We start from the raw sequence: 12,868 nt of genomic DNA on the forward strand, positions 1-12,868 counted from the left end.
GCCTCTTTGGAGAAATATCTGTTCAGGTCTTCTGTCCATTTTTTTAATTGGATTGTTTGGTTTTTGTTGTTGAGTTGTATAAGTTCTTTATAAATTTTGGATATTAGCCCCTTATCAGATATATCATTAGCAAATATCTTCTCCCAGTCAGTGGTCTTTTTGTTTTGTTGATGGTTTCCTTTGCTGTACAAAACTTTTCAGTTTGATGTAGTCCCATTTGTTTATTTTTTCTTTTGTTTCCTTCACCTGAGGAGATATATTTGAAAAGAAATTCCTGTTAGTAATATCAGAGAGTTCTTCTTTTAGAAGAAAACATAGGGGTCTTACACTTAAGTCTTTAATCCATTTCAAGTCTATTCTTGTATACAGTGAGGGAAGATGGTCCAGCTTCTTTTTTTTTTTTTGCAGGTATCTGTCCAATTTTCCCAACACCATTTATTGAAGAGACTGTCTTTACCCCATTGTATATTCTTACCTACTTTGTCATATATTAATTGAGTGTACGTTGATTATTTTATAATTTGGTTGTAATTTCAGTGCAGTCCTGGGAGGAGACGAACCCTGCTTTCCACCATCTTCCTCTGAACTCCTGATCTACTCTTGATTGGACCCAGACTGCTATGCTTTCCCTTTCTGGTTAATCAGAATTTTGCTTTTTTGATTAAAATGAGAAAGGGTTTATAAGATATCAGGAGAACCCCTCATTTTGTTCACAAAGTGCCTTTGTGAAGAAATGCATAAAGTACTCCCTGTGGAAAAGCAAAATAGAAACCAATTGCCTCTGTGGGCTATATAAATATAGATGAAGCTTGTCAAGTTTCATTGAAAACTGTTCTGGAATTTCATCTGGAATGGCATTAAATGTATAGATTATTTTTGGAGAGAATTGGCATCTTTAGATATGGAATCTATCTAGAAACATGGCACCTTTTTCCATTTTTTAGGTCTTTGTTAATGTTCAATTTTCTTTATCCGTAGTGACTTGCACGTTAAAGTCTCTTTTATCTATACACCAGTCTTCTTAAAATCGATGTTTCACTAATGTAACCTTTTCTAGTCTCTTACTTTCAACTTTTTTGTTTCCTTATGTTTTCAGTGTACCCTTGAAAGCAGCTATAGGTGGTTTTTAAGAAACTCTAGACTAACAGTCTGTCTCCCTATTTAAAATGTTTTATTATGATAAACTTTAATCATACAAAAAAGTAAATCTGTTTTTAAATTGATGAATTTAGTTCATTAACATTTATTATGATTATTGAAATGTTTGGATTCATTACTCTGCTTTTTCTAACTTTTTTCTGAATTCTTTTTAATTCTTTCCCCCTCTCTATTATATTGGGATTTATATGCTCTATTTCTATTATTTTTGTAAGTACCCCTAAATTTTAACCTGTTTACTTAAAGGAACAAAGTTTAAAGTTAATAAATTTCTTTACTCTCTTCCAGAACAATATCAGGTCCTCAGAATGCTTTAGCTCTAGTCAATTTTCTTATTTCACTTGTTATTGTTCTGTGTTCTACTTCTTTCTTTTTTATTGCCAGTATTAGTCATCATAATTATTATTATTCATATAGTCAATATTTTGGTTTATCTTACGTTTACTATTTCCCCATCAATACTATAATTTCATCCTTCGTTCTTAGTTCTATTTCCTTCTTCCTGTAGTAAAAGTGGTTGGTGTGGGTTGTTGTTGTTGATGATCTGATAAGTTCTTCATTTAATACTCAGTCTTAAAGAATAGTTTGGCTAAGTTATAGTCCCATTTGGCAGGTTTTTTTTCTCTCAGCATTTTGAAGATATTTTACTTTCTTCTGGCTCTTTTACTGATGATGAGAAGTCTGCTCCAGCCTAACGTCAATCCTTTGTAGGCAATTTGCTCTCCCTCCTGAGAACTTTTAATATTTTTATCTTTGGTCTTCTGCCGTTGTACTACAATATATCCAGGCTGAATGCTTTTATTTCTTCTCCAGATATGTTGTGATTCCTGGATAACAGCTTATAATAATAATGATAGCTAGTATTATTGAATGTTGGCTATGTGCCGGCCACTATTCAAAGTACTTTAAAATGTTAACTCATTTCATAGTCATAACAATACAATTATTACCCCCGTATTATAGATGACTGAAGTATCTTGTCCACGTTCCATTCACAATGGTGAATGTTGAAGGTAGGATAGGAACCTGGGCTTCTCCCAGGGCTTCCCGTGGGCATGGACTATATGACTTGCTTTTCTGCTTCAGCCAGTTGGAATTTGGTTTCTGGTACTTGCACCTGAAAAAATTCTGACTAATCTATTGGGCAACTTGGTGGATGTTGCTGCTACTTACTGACATAGGAAACTCAGGAGAGGAAAGTTTCTCTTTTGGAAGAAGTAAGCACAGGAACCAGCTGAATGTCCTGGAGATCAGGAAGATTCAGAACCATCCCTGGAACTTGTTATTGCTGTACCTCTAAATTTCCCCTGCCCCAGTGCCTCCTCCTGGAACTGAACATCTGATGGGAACTAACTGCTTTCTGAACTGCGGTTTGTAGTTATGGGCCCTGAAGCCCTGGGGAGTGGCAATAAATTTTGATAATAAGTTGTGTTGTAAGTGGTTTATTATTAATGACTAAGCGCCCACATTTTCAAATAATTTTCTTTATTTTTATTAAAGTTATTCATGTACTTAGATTTATAAAGCTTATGATGAAAAATGTTAATTCCCTGCCCCAACCCCACCTGCTGAGCAGCAACCACTTTGAACTCTTTTAGTTGTTTCTTTAGTATCAACCTCCACGTTTCTAAGCAACATGCTTATACTGCTGTTTCTTGATTTTTATTGAATTCCTATTATGGAAGATGAGGGGTTAATTCTTTTATTCTATCCTCCCTCATCTCAACATTGTTATATATTTTTGGTCCAATTTATTATTTACATTATTGTGATCATGTAGTATATGATAATAGTTCTTTTATTCTTAACTTTTAGTTTTCCTGGGAGTTAAGATTTGCCTTACTTTTCATTTGCTAAGTTTCTGTGTTACTATAACTAATTTGTCCTCAAACTCTCCACCAGAAGTATGTCTCCTCTCAATATGTCAGGTAATCATCAGTTTTATTATTTTCTCCTGTTTGATCTTCTCCTTCTTCTGATACTTCCTTGACATCCCAATTTGGATTGGTTGTCTTCTAGGCAATGTTCTGGGATTTCCCTTCAATATCCTTCTGGATATTTCCTTTGACTTGCTTTTACGTTCGATCCTCAATTTCCTGGATCCCCTTTCTTTCTCTTTCTTGGTTTATCCTCTCATTTTGGTGGGACATAACCTCTACTACCTTACTTCTCAAAGTGTAATCTATGGACCAGCGGCCTTGGCATCAGCTGAGAACTTGTTAGAAATAATGACTCTCAGGCCCCACCTCAGACCTACTGAATCAGAATCTGCATTTTAACAAGTGCCCCCCAGGTGATCTGCATGCACTTTAAGGTTTAGAAATAATTCGAGACCTTGCATTTTTTGTATCTACCTATATTCTACTCTCACTTTTGATTCAGTTTGGGAATAAAATTCTAAGTTGGAAGTCATTTTCTATTCAACTTTTCAAGACATTTGCCCATTGTCTTTTAAACTTCAGTGTTGCTGTTAGGTTCAATTCTATTATGACTTCCAGTCTTTGTATGTGACTTTTCTGTGTTTCTTCTAGGTACTTTTATTTTCAGGTTTCTGAAATTTCTTGATAATGTGCTTTGGTGAGAGTCTTTTTGTTGTTGTTATGATAGCTCTGTGTACTCAGTGAACACTTTTAATGTGGAGGTTCTTCTGGTTCGGCAATCTTTTCTTGTATTATTTATTTAATAATTTATCTAAATGTTTTCTCTATTATCTGTCCCCAGTACTCTCAATAAGAAGACATTGGACTTCCTGGCATGCTTCTCTAAATTTTCTTATCTTTAAATATTTTACTTCTATTTCTTTGTATTTGTTTTGCTGTCAGGGAGATTTTTCTCAATTTTATTGACTAATTCTTCTGTGAATTTTATTTATTTCTGCTACCATATTTTTTAATGTACAGAAGTTCTTTGACTTCTTTGAATGTTTCATTTTGTGACATCTCATTTTTTCTTACATAGATGCATCATCTTTTTTTTAATCTCAACAAAGATATTAATTAGAGTTTTTTAAAAAAGTTTCTTCCTGCTTCCTACATTGTCTCTGTTTGTTCTGAGTCTCTTATTTAGTTTTTGTGTTCAGTCATCAATAGATGACTTAGTGGGTTTCTTCGAGTATTTGGTGATAGCTGGCTGTTTGTTCACATTTAAGAGTGAGGCACCAAAGTGATCTCTGGAAGCCCTATACATAATCTGACCTGGTTGAGTCAGGACCTCACTGTAAGTTGATCAGGCAGGAATCTAGAACTGTGTAGTACAACCCTTACCTGTTAGTATTGGTGGGTTTCGTGGAGTTTTTTTGTTTGGGGTTGTGCTGTTGTTGTTGTTGTTTGGTTGTTCTTTTGTCAGCCATTTCTGCTGGAAGGGAATCTCTGTTCTCTTGCCCGGTGGTGGTGATGATGGCGATTGCAGGAGTGAGGGGAGAGGTGTGAGGCTGGCTGCCAGCATTCTCAGGGCTGAGTCGGGAAAGAAGTCTGGAGGTGGTGACTCACATTTCAGTAGGTAGACTCCCCTTCAATCTGCCTGTTCACTGCTGTGCCTGCTGTCCTTGAGTTTATTGTGCTTGAGTCTTCCTCCACTCCAGAGAGTAAATCTTTAATCTTTTGCTGGGGATGGGCAAGTGATCTGTGCAGCTAGGATTTTTCTGCCAGCTTCCAACCAATCCTCCTATTTTCAGGTTCATCTGCACTTTTATCTTTAGGGGTACTTGAAATTTTCTAGGGGTTTGAACCATCAATCAGTTTACTTTTTAGCTCTCTACCCCACCCTCTACTGCAGACTCTTTAGCCATACTTAAATTTTTTTAATTGAGTATAACTTATACAGTAAAGCACAAGGTCATAAAAATACAGCTGGATGAATATTTACATAAATGTACATCTGGAGTAACCATCGCCTCAATCAAGATATAGAACATTTTCATCACACTTGAAGATTCCTTTGTGCTTCCTCCCAGAAAATAGCCCCAACCAAAGGTAACCACACTTTAACTTCCATCAGTAGATTAATTCTGTCTGTTCCAGATTCAGGAATATATAGAATCGTGCAGTATGTACTCTTCTGTGCCTGGCATCTTTCACTCAACGTTATGTCTGTATAGTACTTTGTTTTTAGTTGCTGGTCTTGGTTTCTGGTTTCTGGTACACAGTCCTTTCATCTCATTTTTGCTCTCAGCCACTCCTGTCTCTCCTTACAACTCAGAGCCTTCTCTGCTCAGCCTCTGGAAGACTGTGGGGTGATGGACCCATGCTGGCACGGCTCCCACTAGTGGGTGTGCAGTTTCCTCCCTTATAAGCCACAACCAGCTCTTTGAACTTGGGCCAGGTGTACAGCTGCCACCCCACGCAAACATGGGCTCATTCTTCTAGAAGCTAAAGTGTGTGTGTGTGAAAGAGAATGCCTGTGTCTGTGTGTGAGAGGACCTGGTCTGAATTCCTGGCTCTTTCACAGATGCATCTTTTGATCTGAGCAAGTCTGTTTCTCTTCCCGATTTCTATTCCTGCAAGCCACTTTGATCCACCAAATATTGAGAACTTCTCTAGGGTCAGCAGATTTTAGGTGGGTGAAAAAGACTCATTCTGACCCAGCAGTCTCATCCCTCTCCAGCTCGTCTCCCCTCCCTCAGTGCTGAGCCCCCAAGTCAGGCTGCTGCATGACCTATGCCCCAGTTCCCAGTGCTCTTTGACCCCCCATTTATATAAATATTAACATTAAATATATTATATATGATTAGCATAGAATGTAAATAGAAATAAAGTATTTTAAATAGCAAGTTAAGCACTATATTAAAAGGTGAATATTTAATAGTGAAAAATTGAAAGAGATGATATTAGATTTTTTTAAGTATATCTTAAGAAACTAACTATGTCAAATATATCATCTTAGAGTCAAGGTACTAGAAAGGCTCTTTCTGAATCTATATAAGTCAGGGAATGGTAAAAGAACTAGTTGGAAGTTAATATCAAACTTTCAAACTCTAACATTCTTTTGGGTCCTTTTTCAAATAAAGCTACCCCTTGTTTGATACTTTTGTGGACATCTTACTGAAACATGTTTAATATATTTTTGTAGAGACTGTAATCTTTTAATAACCAGCTATGTTTATTGTTTCAAAGAAAGCATTTACTGATTGTCTTGGGTTTAAGTTGCATTGTGTATAGATAGACTGTTCTGTTCATAGTTATCATCATTGATTTCAGCATTTCCACATTTATATTCCAGGTGTTCAGTAAATGTCTCACTAGAGCGTACATAATTCTTGCAATAGAAGCTTTGCCTTGTTGGTTATAATCTTCTTCCTTTTTCTTAAAGATTAAGGCAGTATAGATAAATGCTTTCTTAGAATGTACCTTAGTTTGATTCAAAATGCTATTACAATACCTGACTCTGCAAGGAAGGAAGAGCTGTGTTCAGCAAGTATTTTCAGCATACTGGAACAATGGAGCCTTTGACATTGGCCTCAAGATGTAAAGACTGATTTCATATTTTGCTTCTGTATTTTAAATGCCAAAAGAAAGGCTCATAGAAAGGCTGACTCTGCCACCTCTGTCTCAGTGCCCTCCTGCCTGGGTGTCCTCAGAGGGGTAGCTCCTGATGGAATTGGTTCCCTGTGTGCTGTCTAAGCTTTCTGGGGATGGACACAGGTATAGCCCAAGCCCCTCCTGAACGCCAGTAAACAGATCATCACCTCATTGTATTTATAGAGTATTTATAGAGTATTTATGGAGTATTTATGGAGTATTTATAGGAAAGCTACCCCATTTCAGATGAGTCAGTGCTGAGTAGAGAGAAAAGGGTAAATTTCATGTGAACTCCTGGCAACAGAGCAGGCAAGATGCCTGAAACTCTGGACGTGGGGTCCGGATGGGGTTTTCCTACGAAATCTGGTGATGTGGGAGGAGGTCACCACTGGAGTTCAGGGAAAAAAATATTCTATCAAGATCAACTAATCCACAGAAGTAAAAATCATTAGAAGGCCTTATTTGTGCTTAAAATAGTTTAGTTTTGGTTTGTATTTTGAAAATGATAAAAAGCCTTAATTAATCCTTTTTAAAAATTATGAGCTAGAATAAAAAAGTTATAAACATAATAAATTTTATATGCTCACTCACATTTCCAATGTGTGGAAGGTTTATGGAAGACCAATCAGAGAAGGAAAGACCAATAGGACAGAGTGGGGGGCAGGGAGAGATCCCCTCTGCCCCAAAAGATGGAGAAGGCCAGATGGGGGGAGGCAGAGGCATCCTGAGGGATATTGGTCCAGGTACATCAGTAGTTCTTGAGACGTGCTCATATTTCTCATCCTGAAACTCACGTACCTGCTACCACTTGCCTTTAAAGTTAAATAGCTGAATGTTTGTTTATAGCTCTTCCATGGCTCTTTACCTTGAAATTCCAGAGGTTCTATTCTGGATCAAACACCTGCCCCAGCACTCCAGGGCCTGCAGTGTAATGTTCTAGGTTCTAGAACTGATGTGCTCCAGTGGCTGAGAGACATGGAGTAGAGGCAGATTGTACATTGGTTGAAAGCTTCCTGAGGTGGTGATCAGGCCTGTTTTTACTCACCTGGCTCTCTGTCTGGGATACGGTAGGCATTCAATAAATATTTGTTAAATGAATGAGTGGATTGGCTGGTTGGTATCCCACCCCTTGCTTAGGGAGAGGCTCATCCTTTCCAATAGCCCTAGAATGAGGAAAGGGGCCGATGTTCCTTTCCTGTTTAGTGCTGAGCAGTCATGAACAGGAAATGGTCCCTTTTCTCTTGTCAGCTGAGTGAATAACCACTTCCTCGTGAGGCAAGTGCACAGATCTGCCTGTGACTTGACACAGTAATTAGCGCTGAACGCTGAAGGACGGGTCATCCCTACCTCACACAATACATCTTGCCACCTGTCCCACCATCTGCTTCAGGGCTTTTGCTTAGAATTAGCTGGGCCTCTTTCTGTCACCTCTTCCACCCTTGTCAGGTGCCTCCTCTCCTCTATGATACTGTCTTCAAGTGCTATTCTAGTGGAAGGTAAAGGGAAGGAAATGACTGAACCCTTCCTTCCCAGAGTTAAAGTAAATGGGGGAAGGGCTGAGACCCACAAGAAAAGCCCAGAACTAGATTTACTCTTTTGGGGAATCGATAAATGTTTTATATAAAAAGTGCTTTGAACAGTGTGATGCACAGGCTAGATCCATGTTTTATTCAGCCTGAAGTTTAAACAAGTTGATACAAAATTAAAGAAGCAAGTGAATATTTATTTTAGAGCAATAAAAGAAATCACACACAAATATAAATTTTAAAAGGCTGACACATACCAAACATCATTAAAAAATTTTAAATAACATAGTATTTGTATGAATTAACCTCTATACCTTTTCCCTTATTGTTTGGTTGCATACTCCTTGATTGCCACTATACTCAAAACCAGTTTTATAATACCATTTTCTTTAGAGCAAATAGAAAGTAATTTTCTCTCTAGCCTGGTGGATTGAAATTTTTAAAAAATTATTGATAGTTAATAATAGTTAATTATTGATAGTTTCTGCTTCACAACTCTTCATTGGCAATGCTCTAAAACCTTATACTTCAGGATTGTTAGCAAATCTGGGAAAATCTCTGATTTAGTTACTATGACTATGTAGCAGATCACCCAAACTTAATGGCATAACACAGCAACCATTTTATGAGAATCGTATATTCTGTGAGTCAGAAATTCAGAAAGGGCACAGGCTGGAGGTGGCTCCACAGCTAGACTGGAATCATTCGGAGGCTCGTTCATCCTCATGCTAGGACCTAGGCTGGGAGGATTTGGAGAAGAGCATTGCTGACTCTGGCACCAACTTATGGTCCCTCCATCTGGGTGGGCTTCTGCGCATCACAGGGACCTCAGGGGACTTGGACATCCCATGCGGTGGCTCTCAACGGGAGAAATTGCATGGCCTTTTATGACCTAATCTCAAAGTCAAGTGGTGTCAAGTTCCTCACATCCTATTAGTCTGAGAGAATCTCCAGTCCACCAGATTCAAGAGGAGGGGAATTTGCCTCCACCTCTTAATGAAGGAGTGGTGATGTTCCAGAAGAACATGAAGGACAAGAGATATTGTTACAAACATCTTTAGAAAAATAAAATCCACCACAATTTCTCTTATATCTGAGCTATTATAGATGTGCTACTTATCGTATAGGAATATGACAACTTCTATTTCTTGATTCCCATCATATAAAGGGAAAAAGGCATTCAAGACATGATCAAAAACATCTCTTTCGGGAAAGAACTTCTGTTTTGATCAGGTGGCAATTGAAACTAAATCTTCCACTTAGGATTTTATGTCTGATTGGACGAATTTTCCACAGACTCGTTTCCTCCTCTGTATATTTTTGACCTTGTTTTTCTTCCTCTGATCTATTCTTCTCATGTAGTACAACTTCTGGCCCTGTGTATCTCTGCGTCACAATGCCAGATGAGTTGTCACAGTGGGTGGTAGGGATATTTTTAAAAACTACCCCTACACCAGAATAGCTAACAGTAACTTCATTATATATGAGACTGACCACAAAATGTAACTATGTCCCACTAAACAGAAATTAAATGCAGCACTAACTGAACTTCTTAGTCAGATTCTAAAAATAGCCACAGTCACATCAACACTAACGGAATGGGAAGACAATGGTCTTAACCAGTCGTAGTTAAAATAGCTTACTTTTGCCTCCAGATTTCCTCTGCTTCTCTTCTACCTACTGGCCCTGATCTGTGTCCCTCTTGGCCTACCTCTCCTGTCCCAAATCCCTAATCACAGCTTTGCTGCTAAGGCAAAACTGGAGCCAGCAACTTTGCTTCCCCACTCCTGGCCCCTCCCCCTTTCTATCTTGGGTTTCAACCAAGTAAAATCCTAAGTTTTGGCACTGTAAGTCTTGAAACTGCTGTTGGAGGGTCCTATTTACCCTCGGCCATGCAAAACTCTGTGGCTGGCCCTCTTACAGACCTCCACTCTCTAATAAGGTAGCCACTAGCCACATGTGGCTACTACATTACACTTGAAATGTAGCTAATTTGAATTAAGATATGGCGCAAGTGTAAAACACACAGTGATTTTTGAAGACTTAGTGTGAAAAAAAGTGAAACATTTTAGTAATTTTATATATTGATTACATGTTGAATTGATAATACTTTGGTTTAGTGCATTAAATAAAATACACTATTAAAATACTTCACCTGTATCTTTTTGCTTTCAAAATGTAGCTACTAGAAAATTTAGTATGACATATGTGGCTCACATGACATTTCCATTGGACAGTGCTGTTCTAGACCCTTTTCCAGAAGCATTCACATGCATACATGCCCACCTAATTTTGATTATAATTTCAGGAACTGATGGGAGTACCTTAAATCCCATCCATAGGCCCTAGCCCCAAATTAAGACTCTCTGAGTCAGGAATTTCACAGTGTTCACCAGGCTCAGCATCTACCACACCATTACTGCACAGATGGGGAAACTGAGCACCAAGATGCTCTCCTAATTCAACCAGCGGAGCCCTGGGACCTCTAGGGCATGGGGCTGCCTGACCCACCCATACTGGTGTGGAAGGCTGGCATTGGGTTTCACCTCATGGAGGATGATGCTGCAGCTTTTCCTCTCTCCCCCCCACCCGAGGTGTTTCCAGATGAGGCCCACATCAGTTCAAAGGAATTGTGAAATCACTCTCTAAGGGGATGTATTTTCTCAGGACTCTTGTGGTCCTGGGTTGGCTCTGGGACTGGCCCAGATTATGGAGGCCGCCAAAGACTCCATAGTGGGTAGGCTCTAGGCTAGGCTGAACCCAGTCTGGGAAGGGGGCACAGGCTTCCAGGGCAGAGAGCATAATCCCTGGCTCTGCCTCTCACTAACTGGAGACTGTGTATTGCTTCATCTATGACCCATTTTGGAAGAAGTTGTTCTATGTAGTTTTTTACAGTTACATTTATTTTTTCGTTAGATTTTATATCTGGTTCATGCAAATTAGAAATATTTTCCATTCAATTATTTTTCACTTGTTCATAGACCACTATTAATTTTCTTTTTTGGCTGATTCTGTAATAATACATTTAGACCCATCTATAATAATTTAACATTAATTCAGTTTTATTTGCCTTGAAAAACAAATCATTATTGTTCAATTACATAGTAGTTGACAGTAATACTGAATTCATGTCATTTCAGAACATTTACTGTTATTGTGTACATTAAATAGTTTACACAGGTGATTTGACCAAGTTTTCTTTTTCTGCAATAGTCGTTATCTAAGAGTTTCCTGATTGGTCTCTTTATATTATTACAAAGTTTGCCATTCGAGTCTAATGGAAGTCCTCCAAACTCCTAGGACCAGCCAAATGGAAGGGGTGAGGGTAAGATTGAGGTTGATGGATCTAGAACCAGAGTCCAGAGCTCCATGCAGCTCTCCAAAGTCTGCTCAGGGTCTCCACCATGACTGCCCGTGTTATACACACAGGCTTGCTGCGTCCAGCAAGTGGTAAATCCTGCCATGTCCAGCACAGCTCTGGAAAATATACCTGAATGGGAACATTAAAACACAACTTTAATTTTGTATTACTTTACTTTTGGCATTTAAATTTCCAATCTTGTTTAGCTCACTTACGTAAAATTTCCTCTCAGGATTTCTCTTCACAGATCTTCTACTACTTTCCTTATTTTTTCAGTTTGCCTCTTCTCACCTATTTAGAAATAACTAACTTTAAGACAAATACCTTTCCTTTAATTTCTTTCAGAATAAATCTCTATACTTTCAACCTTCTGTTACCAAAAACATAAATTTTCCTTTCTATCATAATTAGAATTCTTAATTGAACCACCATATTACATATAACACAGACATAGATCAGAGGTCATGCACATACTCATATCCCATCATCAGCATTTGTAACTTCCCTGGGGGTGACAACTCAACTGATTAAAGCACATTCCTGAGTGTCCTCTCCTCCCCTAGCCTGCTGATCTCTGCGAGCCTCCCTCTCTGTCTCTTGTTTATACTCAGAAGGCAATGGTGGCAGAAGGAGGTGGAGGAGCATGAAGGTCCTCATACCCCTCCAAAGTCCTTCGCAGTGCAGCAACCAACTCATTACTGTCTCCTCCCAGGAGTCTCTGATCTTCCCAGGTAGAATTAAGATAATCTCTTATTAAAGCCCATACGGAGAATGTAAAAATGGGGATCTTATCAGGCCCTTTAGAGGTACAGCGCCCTCGGAGTTGCTTCCCAATCTTTTCCCAGGTCTGACTATTTACAGTTCCCTCCTCTGGGAACCAAGGACAAGTTTCTTGCACAAAATGTAAAAATTGCTGAATCTGGTGAGCGCGCACACGACATCCCCTAGTCCTAAGCATTTAAGCATTTGTACAAAAATATGCCAGTCTTTTGACCCTTGCTGTCCCATATTTTACTCTTGACTATATTTTCTCCCTCCTCCTTATTACTTTTTGCGTATGCTTTTCCTGAGGGAGTCGCCTCACCTTACCTTAGTTACATGTATCCCCATACTTAGATCCCCTGTTTGGGCGCCACCCGTCGTGTCCAGCAAATGGTAAATCCTGCCACATCCTGAACGGCTCTGGAAAATATACCTGAGTGGGAACAGTGGGAGATGTAGGAAAGAAAGAAGACAGAAAGCTGGGATCAGGAGGTCCGCAGTCCACTGAAGGTGGAGCAGTGGCGCAGTTTTATTTTTGCAAGCTG

This window comes from Pteropus alecto, unplaced genomic scaffold (genome assembly GCF_000325575.1).
Source record: "Pteropus alecto unplaced genomic scaffold, ASM32557v1 scaffold86, whole genome shotgun sequence".
Classification (NCBI taxonomy): Eukaryota; Metazoa; Chordata; class Mammalia; order Chiroptera; family Pteropodidae; genus Pteropus; species Pteropus alecto.